This window comes from Acinonyx jubatus, chromosome B1, assembly GCF_027475565.1.
Source record: "Acinonyx jubatus isolate Ajub_Pintada_27869175 chromosome B1, VMU_Ajub_asm_v1.0, whole genome shotgun sequence".
NCBI lineage: Eukaryota > Metazoa > Chordata > Mammalia > Carnivora > Felidae > Acinonyx > Acinonyx jubatus.
This window is the reverse complement of record NC_069382.1, coordinates 74,135,754-74,148,962: the sequence shown is the minus strand read 5'-3', so window position 1 is coordinate 74,148,962 and position 13,209 is coordinate 74,135,754. Positions and strand designations below refer to the sequence as shown.

General features: G+C 38.0%; 1 protein-coding gene across 5 annotated transcripts in view; it reads left to right on the top strand.

The window, feature by feature from the left end:
• FHIP1A (FHF complex subunit HOOK interacting protein 1A) overlaps positions 1 to 13,209 on the top strand; it is a 242,186-nt gene that overhangs the window by 86,293 nt on the left and 142,684 nt on the right. Inside the window, exon 3 of one of the 5 annotated variants that reach the window (XM_053216866.1) lies at positions 5,287 to 5,458. The exons of the other annotated variants lie outside the window; for them this stretch is intronic. The gene's annotated coding sequence lies outside the window, so the exon portion shown is untranslated. The remainder of the gene's footprint in view (positions 1 to 5,286; positions 5,459 to 13,209) is intronic. 5 annotated transcript variants of the gene reach the window in all.

The following is a 13,209-nucleotide window of genomic DNA, read 5'->3' as shown; positions in this document are numbered from 1 at the left end:
TCCTTCTCTGGGCAGAAACCCTGGATCGTTGGCTTACCTACTGGTCTGAACTTCTCTTTTTTCCACATGAAGCCAATTCTGCCCAGTACACATCCAGCCTGCTCAACCGAACCCCTCTAGCTGATGGTTATCATTTTCTTTAACATCCTGATTTTCCTTGACCACATTATTCTAGACTGAGTTCTGATACATGACTTCATAAAGTAAACATAGTTATAAAATGGCCACAAAGCCCTTAGTGCATGCCAATTAGAACTTCTCTCTGCATTTCTCTCCATTCTCCACATGTTTTAATTTTCCCCCCATTTTCTTCGGAAATCTTTCATTTTGATGATGGGAAGTCATAGAGAAGACCATGCTGTTGTTTATAGATCTTCAGCTATTGTCTGGGAGAATATTCTCATAAGAGACTTTATGGGTACTATCAGGACATTGTTTGAGACTATTTTAATGACTTGGAATTGCCAACATAGAAGATGTCCAGAAGGACGTGGGGAAACTTTAAAATTTGTGCAGAGAGAGGAGGAGAGCATGTGGAGACTTCTAATTAGTAGCCTACTGGACTTTGTGGCCATTCTTTCTTTTTCTAGTCTCCCAAAGGACCATTTTAATGTATTAGCATCTCAGTAAAAGAAGGCAACAATCAGTCAAGCAATGAGGTATAACCTCCTAATTTACTATTTGTTATTAATAGACATAGAAAAATCTTTTTCCCCCTGGATTAAGTCAAGATCAGCTATTCTCTTCAAATAAAATCTGTCTATTAAAAAAAAATTAAATCTGCTAATGTATCCTAAGAAATACTGTATAATCTAGGCTGAAGAATACTGAGTTTGGAGACAGCCTACTTGGGTTCAAATCCTATCTCTGCACCTTGTCACCTGGGACGAGTTACTTAACCTCTCTCTGCCTCAGTTTTCCTTTCCTCTCAGCTGTGAGACAGAGAAAATAACAGTATACCTACCCCATAAGATTGTTATAGGGACTCTTGAGGCATATGTCGTTTAATTGTCCTTCAGTTTATTGCTCTTCAGAGATACTGTGTTTTTGCTTTTTTTTTTTTAATTAAAATTTTTTTTAACGTTTATTTTTATTTTTGAGACAGAGAGAGACAGAGCATGAACGGGGGAGGGTCAGAGAGAGGGAGACACAGAATCCGAAATAGGCTCCAGGCTCTGAGCTGTCAGCACAGAGCCCAACGCGTGGCTCGAACTCCCAGACCACGAGATGATGACCTGAGCCGAAGTCGGCCACTCAACCGACTGAGCCACCCAGGCGCCCCTGCTTTTTTTTTTTTTTAAACAAATTGAAGGTTTGTAGCAACGCCGCCATCAAGCAAGTCTTTCAGCACCATTTTTCCTGTGGTTTGCTCACTTCGTGTCTCTGTGTCCCATTTTGGTAATTCTCCTTTTATTTCAAACTTTTTCATTATTATATTATGATGGTCTATGATCAGTGATTATGACTCACTGAAAGCTCAGATGATGGTTAACATTTGTTTAGCAATATTTTAAATTAATGGATACATTAATAAATGCATTAACACAAATATGTATTAATAAATATATTACTACATACATTGCTAAATATATATAAATTAATAAAAACATTGATTTTTTAGATGTAATGCACACTTGCTAGACTAAGGTATGCTGTAAACATAACTTTTATATGCACTGGGAAACCAAAAAGTTCATTTGACTCACTTTACTGCAACATTAATGCAGTGGTTTGGAAGCAAACCTGCAGAATTTCCGAGGTGTGCCTATATTAGTTTATATGTAAGTCTACATGGTCAGTGCCACTGAAGCCTTAGCTATTATTAGTAGTATTTATTACAGTCCTGGAGTTAATGACCTAATCCGGTCAAATATTAATTTAGGGAGTTCAAAGAAATAGGTTCAGACATTTCCAGAAAGAAAAGCCTAAGCATAATTCTTAAATCAGCGAAAGTTAAATGAAAGAGTTGGCAGATTTAAATTATATGTTTTTTGTATAAGTGACTCACCATACATGTAGTAGTGTATAGCTTTATGTTTATGGTATCTTCACCGGACGAAGTACTGCTGCCTTCTGGGTATCTATTATGGCTGTGGTTAAAATGGCACTTGGTTAAATAAGTATCACTGGGCAAATACTGATTTTCTGAAGAACATAGGAATGAAGATTTGTATGGAGTTCAGTTTTGGAGAGGGTAGCAAAACACATGGGATTTGAATTTGGGTGATACCAGCCATAATAAAGGCAGTAAAAACACCTGGACTTTGGTCACATGACAGAATAAATTGGCCATTTATGGAGGGGGGCAATTTTTCCTTCATGTTGTTCAGGAGATCGGAATTCAGAAGATTAGACATTTTTCTTTAATCAGTATAGTTGTTTAATTTAGATGTACAGAAACATTTCCAATTGACATTTGCTTTCCTAAAATGCCAAAGGAAATGCCTGAGCTTCATTTTCATATTTTATGCCAATAACCTAATTTTTTTAATGTTTATAATCAAATACACCTGTGTTAATATGTGTTGTACCCATCTGTAAAAGGATGTAATTATGGTATAGAAAACAAATTTAGGAAAGAGATAATGGATTTATTCTTTTAAGTAAAAATATATCTTCTTTCTCCGAAAATGGTTTTCTTTAAGAATACCAGAAAATCTGAGCAGCATTCTGCTAGTTGATTTTTTTTTTAAAGCATGAAACAGATGCTCCATTGATCCCCGATACGGTTATTTATGTGCCTGGTTTTCTACATGAAGGGAAAAAAGTTTGATTAATTACCATTAACTGTGACATATCCCGTGGGTAATGAATTTCTTTTGTGTATCTGTTTTCTCCTTTTTTCAAATAAATTGGTGGCTGTGTAATGGGTTCCTGTAAAGCGGGCTGCCAGAACACTTAGCAGAAAATAAATGCAGCTTCTGCAAAAGCGTAGGATGGCAGTGTTGTCAAGTACTTAGCTGGTGCCTGAGAGATGGGCTGTTCTGCCAATGTCTGTAGGGTCTGAATCCTTAAGTCATTTTTCTGGGAGTTTTGTTAAGGTCCTGGTGGTGCCTGTGCATCCTTGAGGTGGCTGCTTAGGCTTAGAGCTGCAGTATGTTGCCATGAACAACAGTGTGAGCTTGAAGCCAATCCAAGATTAAACCTGTGGCTTTGATTTTGGTAACTCCTACTTCTGTTGTCTCTTGTTATTCAGAGTATCATTGTTGCTGTTCATTAAATCAGTGCTTTCTAATTTGGAGTAACAATAGAATTTGATGCGGTTTTATACATTTTCCTCACTTGACTTAATACAACTATACAGGAGATAGGCAGGGTGCCAATTAGGATAAAGTAGGGTTCAGTGATTTGCCCAATGCCATTAAATAGCATGTGACAGACTGAATCTCAAACCCAGACCTTCCAAGCCCAAGCTTGTTGCTCATCCTTCTGTACCACGTGCTTTCTCATAGATTGTTGAATTTGATTTGCTGATATTTTGTTGAGAATTTTTATGTCTGTGTTCATTAGAAATTTTGGTCTATAATTTTCATTTCTTGTAATGTCTTTGTCTGGTTTTATACTAGGGTAATGCTGGCTTCATAGAATGAGTTAGGAAGTATTCTCTCTACTTCTATCTTGAAGAAATTATAGAGAATTGGTATAATTCCTAAAATGTTTGGTAGTATCTACCAGTGAACCCATCTGGGCCTGGTATATCTGTTTTAGAAGATTATTAATTATTGATCAATTTCTTTTTTTTTTTAAATAAATGTTTATTTTATGAGAGAGAGGGAGAGAGAGCTCCTGTTGTTCAATGTGGATGAAAAATTTGCTTCATAGGTGCAGCTGACTTACATTAAGGGGAGCCAGAAGTTGAAACATCACAATGATTTAAGAACAAGTGTCCTGAAGGGGTTGAGCCTGTCTAAGGCTGGAGTTGGGTTCTGGGTTCATGGTGTTTGCAGACCTGAGCTGCAAGAGTTTTAGGACCTTACCACAATCTTCTGCCATCAGTGTGACTTAGTGTTAAAATTACCCAGTCTGAGGAGCAGAAAGCAAAAAGAATGAAGAAGAATGAGCAGTGCTTAAGTGACCTATAGGACACCATCAAGCTTAGCAATGTATGCATTACTGGGATCCTTAAAAGAAGAGAGAAAGAAAGGGGCAGAAAGATTATTTGAAGAAATAATGTCTGAAAACTTTCCAAATTTTATGAAAGATAGGAATTTACACATCCAAAACTCAAAAAAATTCAAAGTAAGATAAACTCAAAAAGATCCATACCTAGGTACATTGTAATCAAATTATTGGAAGCCAAAGACCGAGAGAACTTGGTAAGCAGCAAGAGAAAATTGACTTGTCACATACATGGGACCTTTAGAAAGATGAACAGCCAACGGGGCACCTGGGTGGCTCAGTCGGTTGAGCGACAGACTTCGGCTCAGGTCATGATCTCACCGTTCATGAGTTCGATCTCCAGGTGGGGCTCTATGCTGTCAGCTCTGAGCCTGGAGCCTACTTCGGATTCTGTCTCTCTCTCTCTCTCTCTCTCTCTCTTTCTCTCTCTCTGCCCCTCCCCCACTCATGCTCTGTCTCTCTCTGTCTCAGAAATAAATAAGCGTTAAAAAAAAAATTAAAAAAAAGATGAACAGCCAATTTCTCTTCAAGACCATGGAGGCCAGAAGGCCATGGGAAGATATATTTAAAGTGCTGAAAGAAAAATTGTTATCCAAGAATTCTATATTTGGCAAAACTATCCTTCAAAAATGAGGGGGAAGTTAAGGCATTCTTAGATAAACAAAAGCTAAGGGAGATCTTTGCTAGTAGACCTGTCCTGCCAGAAATGCTAGAGAGTCCTTTAGGCTTGAAACAAAAGGACACTAGGCAGTAGTGAAGCCATATGAAGAAATAAAGATCATCAATGAAGATAACTATAGGTAAATATAAAGCTAGTATTCTTGTTATTTTAGTTAGTAACTTCTCTTTGTCTTTCCTATATGCCTTACTATTTTTTTAAAGTTTATTTTTTTTGAGAGAGAGAGGGACAGAGAGGGCACAAGCAGGGGGGAGGGACAGAGAGAGAGAGGGAGACATAGAATCTGAAGTAGGCTCTAGGCTCCGAGCTGTCAGTTCAGAGCCCAACGCAGGGCTTGAACCCACGAACTCTGAGATCATGACCTGAGCCAAAGCTGGATGCTTAACTGACTGAGCCACTCAGGTACTCCTCCTATATGATTTATTTATTTATTTATTTATTTATTTATTTATTTATTTATTTAACTTTTTTATTTATTTTTGAGACAGAGAGAGACACAGCATGAACAGGGGAGGAGCAGAGAGAGAGGGAGACACAGAATCTGAAACAGGCTCCAGGCTCTGAGCTGTCAGCACAGAGCCCGACGCAGGGCTTGAACCCATGAACTCTGAGATCATGACCTGAGTCAAAGCTGGATGCTTAACTGACTGAGCCACCCAGGTACTCCTCCTATATGATTTAAAAGACAAATGTCTAAAGCAGTAATTAGAAACCTGTGTTAATGGGTGCACAATGTATAAAGATATAATTTGTGACAATAACAGCATAAAGTAGGGGTACAGAGCTGGATAGGAACAGATTTAATGCATGTTATTGAAGCTAAGTTGATATTAATTCAACTGGGTTCGTTATAAACTTAGGATATTAACTGTAATCCCCATGGTAACCACCAAGTAATCAATATAATATACCACATTAATAGAACAAAGGGGGAAAAACACATGATCAACTCAATAGATACAGAAAAAGCATCTGACAGAATTCAGCACTCTTTTGTAACAAAAAGGCTTAGAAAGGGGTATCTGGTTGTCTCAGTTGGTTCAGTGTCTGATTCTTGATTTCAGCTCAGGTCATGATCCTAGGGTTGTGGGATTGAGCCCTGTGCTGGGCTCTGCACTGAGTGTGGAGCCTACTTGGGTCTCTCACCTCGCTCCCCCCCAACACCTGCCTCTTTCCCCCACTTGTGCTTGCGCTCTCTCTCTCAGATTAAAAAAAAAAAAAAAGACTCAGAAGACTAGGAGTAGAAGTGAATTTCCTTAGCATGACAGAGGGCATTTATGAAAAATCCCCAGCGAACGTCATACTCAATGATAAAGACTGAAGGCTGAGATCAGGGTTGGGACAAGGATGTCTGCTTTCACCATTACTATTCAACATTGCACTGGAAGTCCTAACCAGAGCATTCAGGCTAGGAAGAGAAATAAAAGGCATCTAAATTGGAAAGGAAGAAGTGAACTATTTCTGTTTGTAGATGATGTAATTCTATATATAGAAGATCCCCAAGAATGCATGCATACACATACGCACAAACTACTCGAGCTAACGAGGAAATTCAACAAAATTGCGGTATAAGATCAACCCACAAAAAGTCAGTTGTGTTTCTACACCAGCAATGAACAATTCTAAAGGAAATAAAGCAAAATATCTATCTATCTATCTATCTATCTATCTATCTATCTATCTATCTATCTATCTCCAGGAATAAATTTAACTAAGGAGTGAAAGACTGATACAGTAGAAAACTATAAAATACCACTGAAGTAAATTAAGACTTAAATAAATGGAAAGACCTCAATGTTCATTGACTGGAAGACTTAATATTGTTAAAATGACAGTATTCCCCAAAGTGATCTACAGATTCAAAGCAGTACCTGTCAAAATTGAAATGGATTTTTCCCCCTAGAAATAAAAAAAAAGCCAATCCTCAGATTCATACGAAATTACAAGAGGCCCTAATTAGTTAAAACATGCTTGAAAAAGAACAAAGTTTGAGGACTTATACTTCCTGATTTAAAAAGTTACTACAGGGGCTCCTGGATTGGCTAAGTTTTTACTCTTGGTTTCGGCTCAGGTCATAAGCACCCATATGCTCTCTCTCTCTCTCAAAATAAATAAACTTTTAAAAAACAGTTTGTAGTAACAAAGCTGTAGTAATCAAAATAGTGTGCTCCTGACATAAGGATAGACATTTAGACCAATGGAATAGAGTTGAAAATCCTGGAATGAATTCAAGTATCTATGGCCACTTAATTTGCAATAATTAATTTTCGATAAGGTTAAAAAAACCATTTATTTATTGGGGATGAACAAAAACAGTCTCTTCAACAAATGGTGCTAACACAACTGGATAACCACATGCAAAAGAATGGATATTGAGCCCACTCAGTATACAAAAATTAACTCAAAAGGCATAGGGCTTAAATACAAGAGTTACAACTATTAACCTACTAGAAGAAGTCATAGGGGTAAATCTTCATGATCTTAGCTTTTACAATGGATCTTAGATTTGACGCCAAAAGCATGAGCAACAAAAGAAAAAAATAAATTGACTTCATAAAAAGGAACAATTTTTATTAATCAAAGGACATTATTGAGAAAGTGAAAAGACAGTTTACAGAGTGGGAGACAATATTTGTAAGTCCTATATCTGATAAGACACAAGTTCTCAAGTTTTCTTTTTTTTTTAATGTTTATTTGTTTATTTATTTGAGAGAGAGAAAGAGAGAGACACAGCATGAGCAGGGAAGGGACAGAGAGAGAGAGAGAGAGAGAGAGAGAGAGAGAGAGAGGGAGACACAGAATCTGAAGCAGGCTCCTGGCTCTGAGGTGTCAGCCCCAGAGCCTGTCGTGGGGCTGGAGCCCACGAGCCATGAGATCACGACCTGAGCCGAAGTTGGACACTTAACTGACTGAGTCACCCAGGTGCCCTACAAGTTTTCTTAATTGACCTTTACTTCACCAGATTTCATGATTCATCCAGCTTCCATTTTCTCTGCAAAGCATCATGACCACCGTCCACAGCATGCTGAATTGCACTTGCAGCCAAGGGCTACTTAGAGAAACCTTGTACTTGGGCTTCCTCTAGTTGAATTTTATATTTACTGTCAGCCAACTATGTGTATGTTTGTGCAAATTTTACTTAGTGTATGAAATAATTAAGTATTATATAAAACAATTGTAAGAGTAAAAAGATGTATCTACGAAAACCAAGTATTAATGCTTTGGAAAAACTTGATGAGAATAACTAAAAAAATACTGCTTTTACATTTTGTATAAGTGAAACAACTGTAAACTATTGTGAAAAAATTCCAACAACTCCATAAGGATTCAGCATTCAGATTACTTAGGAAGTACCTTTATTAATTTACATGAAAGAAACCCAAACTGGAAAGGTGTAAGTATGCACTGTGGAGGTGGCTTATGTAAGAAACAAGGTATGTAATAACAATCAGAGTCCTGTACGAAACAAAACATGTGGGTCCTACATCTAAAGATTGGTGAATAAATGTATGTTCATATGTTTATATGAAAATAATGCTTATGTAATTTTTATGATTTTATCAGTTAGCCAATTCTTTAACATTAACCATCCAATTAGATTATTCTGGGTAAAAAGAAGTTTTTGCTGTATCTGTTACCCCAAATATAGAGTACTCCACTTCTTGCAGTCCCTATCAAAATAACACCAGCTTTCTTCACAGAGCTAGAACAAACAATCCTAAAATTTGTATGGAACTGGAAAAGATCCCAAATAGCCAAAGCAATCCTGAAAAAGAAAACCAAAGCTGGAAGCATCACAATTTCGACTTCAAGTCGTATCACAAAGCTGTAGTCATCAAGACAGTATAGTACTGGCACAAGAACAGACACATACATCGATAGAACAGAATAGAGAATCCAGAAATGGACCCATAAACATGGCCAACCAATCTTTGACAGAGCAGGAGAGAATACCCAATGGAATAAAGATAGTTTCTTCAGCAAATGGCATTGGGAAAACTGGACAGCGACATGTAGAAAAATGAACCTGGACCATTTTCTTACACCATACACAAAAATAAACTCAAAATGGATGAAAGACCTAAACGTAAGGCAGGAGGTCATCAAAATCCTAGAGGAGAAAACAGGCAGCAACCTCTTTGACCTCAGCTGCAGCAACTTCTTACTTGACGTGTCTCTGGAGGCAAGGAAAACAAAAAGCAAAAATGAACTATTGGGACTTCAAGATAAAAAGCTTCTGCACAGTGAAGGAAGCAATCAGCAAAACTAAAAAACAAGCAATGGAATGGGAGAAGATATTTGCAAATGATGTATTTGATAAACGTCAGTATCAAACGTTAGAAATGTTAGTATCTAAAATCTATAAAGAACTTATCTCAACACTCAAAAAAACAGTCCAGTGAAGAAATGGGCAAAAGACGTGAATAGACACTTTTCCAAAGAACACATCCAGATGGCTAACAGACACATGAAAAGATGCTGAACATCACTCATCATCATCAGAGAAATACAAATCAAAACCACAATGAGATACCACCTCACACTTTTTAGAATGGCTAAAATTAACAACTCAGGAAACGAGATGTTGGTGAGGATGTGGAGAAAGGGGAACTCTTTTGCACTGTTGGTGGGAATGCAAACTGGTGCAGCCACTGTGGAAAACAGTATGGAGGTTCCTCAAAAAATTAAAAATAGAACTACCCTCTGACCCCACATTTGCACTACCAAAGGTTAGAAATTTGAAGGGGCACATTCAATCCAGTGTGTATAGCAGCACTATTAACAATAGCCAAAATATGGAAAGAGCCAAAATATCCATTGACTGATGAGTGGATAAGGATGTGTGTACACACACACACACATGAATATTCTTTGACAATCAAAAAGAATGAAACCTTGTCATTTGTAATAACGTGGATGGAACTAGAGTGTATTATGCTAAGTGAAATAAGTCAGAGAAAGACAAATATCATATGATTTCACTCATGTGGAATTTAAGAAACAAAACAGATGAACATAATGGAAGGGAAGCAAAAATAAGATAAAAACAGAGAATACAGAGAATAAACAGGGTTGCTGGAGGGGAGATGAGTGGGGGGCATGTGTTAAATGGGTGATGAGTATTAAGGAGGGCACTTGTTGGGATGAGCACTGGGTGTTATATGTAAGTGATGAATCACTAAATTCTATTCCTGAAATCATTATTACACTATATGTTAACTAACTTGGATTTAAATTAAAATAAATTAATTAAAAAAAACAAATACAGAGCACTCCACCTCTAAATTTGTTTAATTGCAAAGAATAACAGATATCTCTATGATAGATTTCAGGGCTAGTTGACTGGCAGTTCTACAGTGTCATCAATGAGCTTTTTGTCTTTTCCACCATCTTCAATGTGTTTGTCTTTAGGCTGGCCCCTTTCTAGATTGCAAGGTGGTTGTGATATTATCCAAAAGTAAAAGAGTTCCTGACATTCTTCTGTTTTCCTTATAGGAGCAGGGAAGCCTGCCCCAGAAATTTCCATAGCAGACTCCCTCCAGGTCTCATTGGCCAGAAATGTGTCACCTATCTACCCTTAAACTAGCCCTAGAAAGGAGCATGAAAGGCCGTTATGAGTGACTTAAAATTTAACTCCTCACTCTTTATCCCTGAAGGAGGAGTTAATGCTGAATCAGGTGGAATCAGGGTAGATACCCAACAAAGTCAAATTTTGCCAATAACAACAACAAAAGGGCAAAATGGCAGTTGGAAAGGTAACCAGTAGTTACAGAGGGACAGCATATCCTTCATTAATTTTCCCTGAATGTTACTTCCTACAATTAAACTTCTGATCAGAGCTGAGCAGCAGAAAATTCAAGGTTATTCTCTTGTTATGAGCATCCAGAGTTGAGCTGTTCAACATTATTGACAAGAATATATCCTTATGCTTCTCAATGGTCATCTGAGTGGGTGGCAGGTTGCTGTCTGTTTTAAAATGTGTAAGAAGTCTGGGAATCACACTTGGGTAGATGGCCACCTTATCCTTCCTGGAGGAGGTCATTGGTAGACTATACTAGCTAATGATTATTGCTGCCCTGAACATTTTTCTCTCATTGCCCCTTTGGTAGTAACAGCCCCTTCCATTTGGAGACTTCTTCCCCCACTTGATGTGATTTTGATAAGGATAACAGTCATGTTGATCCATGTCTCCATTCCCTGCCTCCCATTCCTAGCCACAAAAGCAAGTATGAATTGAGGCCTGACTAATTACAGTGCCCCATCTCCTCCCCTGCCCCATCTTCCAGGCTACAGTGATGTATATGGGTAAAGGCACATGATCTAATTAGGCAAACGGGAATTGTCCCCAAGACTTTTGTGATAAATGATAGCTTGGAGTTTATTTCCTGTGTCACATGGAAGACACACATAGAGTGAAGAGTAGGAAGGCATTAAGCAAGGAGACCCAGAGATAAGCAGAAACTTGTTAAGGTGGGTGGTGGGTGAGTTTCATGACAGTACTGAGTCCTGATTCCTGTTTCCTCTGTTTTGAGTGCTATCCAAAATTTCTTCCTGTCTAGATAAACTAATATATCTTCTGTTTTGCTTAAGCAGACTTGAGATGGATTTCTGTCACCTATAGTTTCAGCCATCATGATTAACACACTGTTTGAGGAAGAATCTGAGGATACGGTAATACTTTTTCTTAGAATGGTCACTCTAATACCTGGCTGAATGAACCACTGAGGTGTTCCATGGCGAAAGGTGCACTCATGTTAAATCTACCCCAGAATTTTTCCAGAGCTGGTATTATTGCCAATCATGACCATAGAGGAAAGCAATCTCAACTTGGAAATAGTCACTGGCCAATGTTAAGTACTGTAGCTTGTTCCTAGTAAATGACTTATTGGTTTTTTTTTTTTAATGTTTATTTTTTTTTTAGAGAGAGAGGGAGAGAGAGAGAGATAACACAAGTGAGGGAGGGGCAGAGAGAGAGGGAGACACAGAATCCGAAGCAGGCTGTTAGCATAGAGCCTGACATGGGGCTTGAACTTGAACCATAACATCATGACCTGAGTCGAAGTCATATGCCTAACCAACTGAGCCACCCAGGCACCCCAATAAATGTTTTAGAATAAGTGGGTTGCAGAGGTTTTCCTTAAGAGATATTATTCTAGTTCAGTGTGGGAAGATGCAGACTTAAAACATATTTGGGGAGAAGCACTGAACTGGATTAGTTTTAGAATAGTTGACCTTGAGTTACTTGTGGTGAGGCTAATTTGATATCAGAAGTTGTCTGTCTTGGCTGTTCATAGTTTGTAGAATCATAAGCATATAACCAGTGTGGAGAATACTCACCTTTAGTTTCCCTCTAGCTGGGATTCATGTGCCCAGGGACATTCTTGTTTTGAATTCAAAACAAACATGAGTGGAATTCTAATTAGTAGTGAGAGAGGATGGTGACTGGACTGATTGGAAATCTGAGGACAAAGGGTATGAGGTTAAGATCTGTCCAAAGGCAGTCCATATTGTGGAGAAATTCTGGTGCTGTCACAATTAAACAGGTCTTAGAAACTTAGTATGTCCTGATACACTTGGGAGGAAGCCCTGAACTAAATGGAGCCTGGAAAGAATAAGTGTGCCAGAAGAATCTAGCATTTTTCTGTGTGTGAGATTGCAATAGAGTTAGAACTTTTCTTTGTTTCTTTAAAGACAAATAAGGGACAAGTGCAGAGAAACGAAATGGGCACACTGTCCAATTTCAGAACAAGAATATGAAGTTAATGTAGTAAAACAAACGTTTCAGTGTGGCAGTCGCTTAAGCTCTAACTGTATTGAAAACACGGGCTGGCATTACTCTTGTAATGACTGAAGGAGACGGGAAATGACACAATTCCTGTGCTGCCTGGTGTGCACCCAGTAGAGTGTTTTGTCCTAGCATCTATGGATTGACAACAAAATTGTATGTTGTTCAAGGCCATTAATAATAAACTAGCCACGAATGGAAATCTTCTGTACTTAATGGCTAGCTAGCACCGAATAATTTGGGGTTTCTGAAAATGTAAAATAGTTTGATAATCTCCCGAGCTCTGGACCATCTGCAGACTAATTTAATTTACCTAGAACTAGATATTGAAAGAATTAGTAGTCAGACTTGGAAAAGCTTTCTTAATAAATTAGGACAGATTATGCTGTACCCACGAGACTGATAGTCTGCCAAGATTTGATCAGTAACTTTTATTTAAAGGTGCTTTACCATATGGTTTTCTCAGAAAGCTAAAGATCAGATTCTAGCACATTTGCATTAATAAATCATGTTCGTAAATGAGGATAGGCTTGGCCTGTATTTGGGGGATAAAATTTAAATGGAGTTATGGAAAATGGGGGAAAGAAATTGGCCTGGGTGGTGAGTATGTAGAGAGGGGTGATTT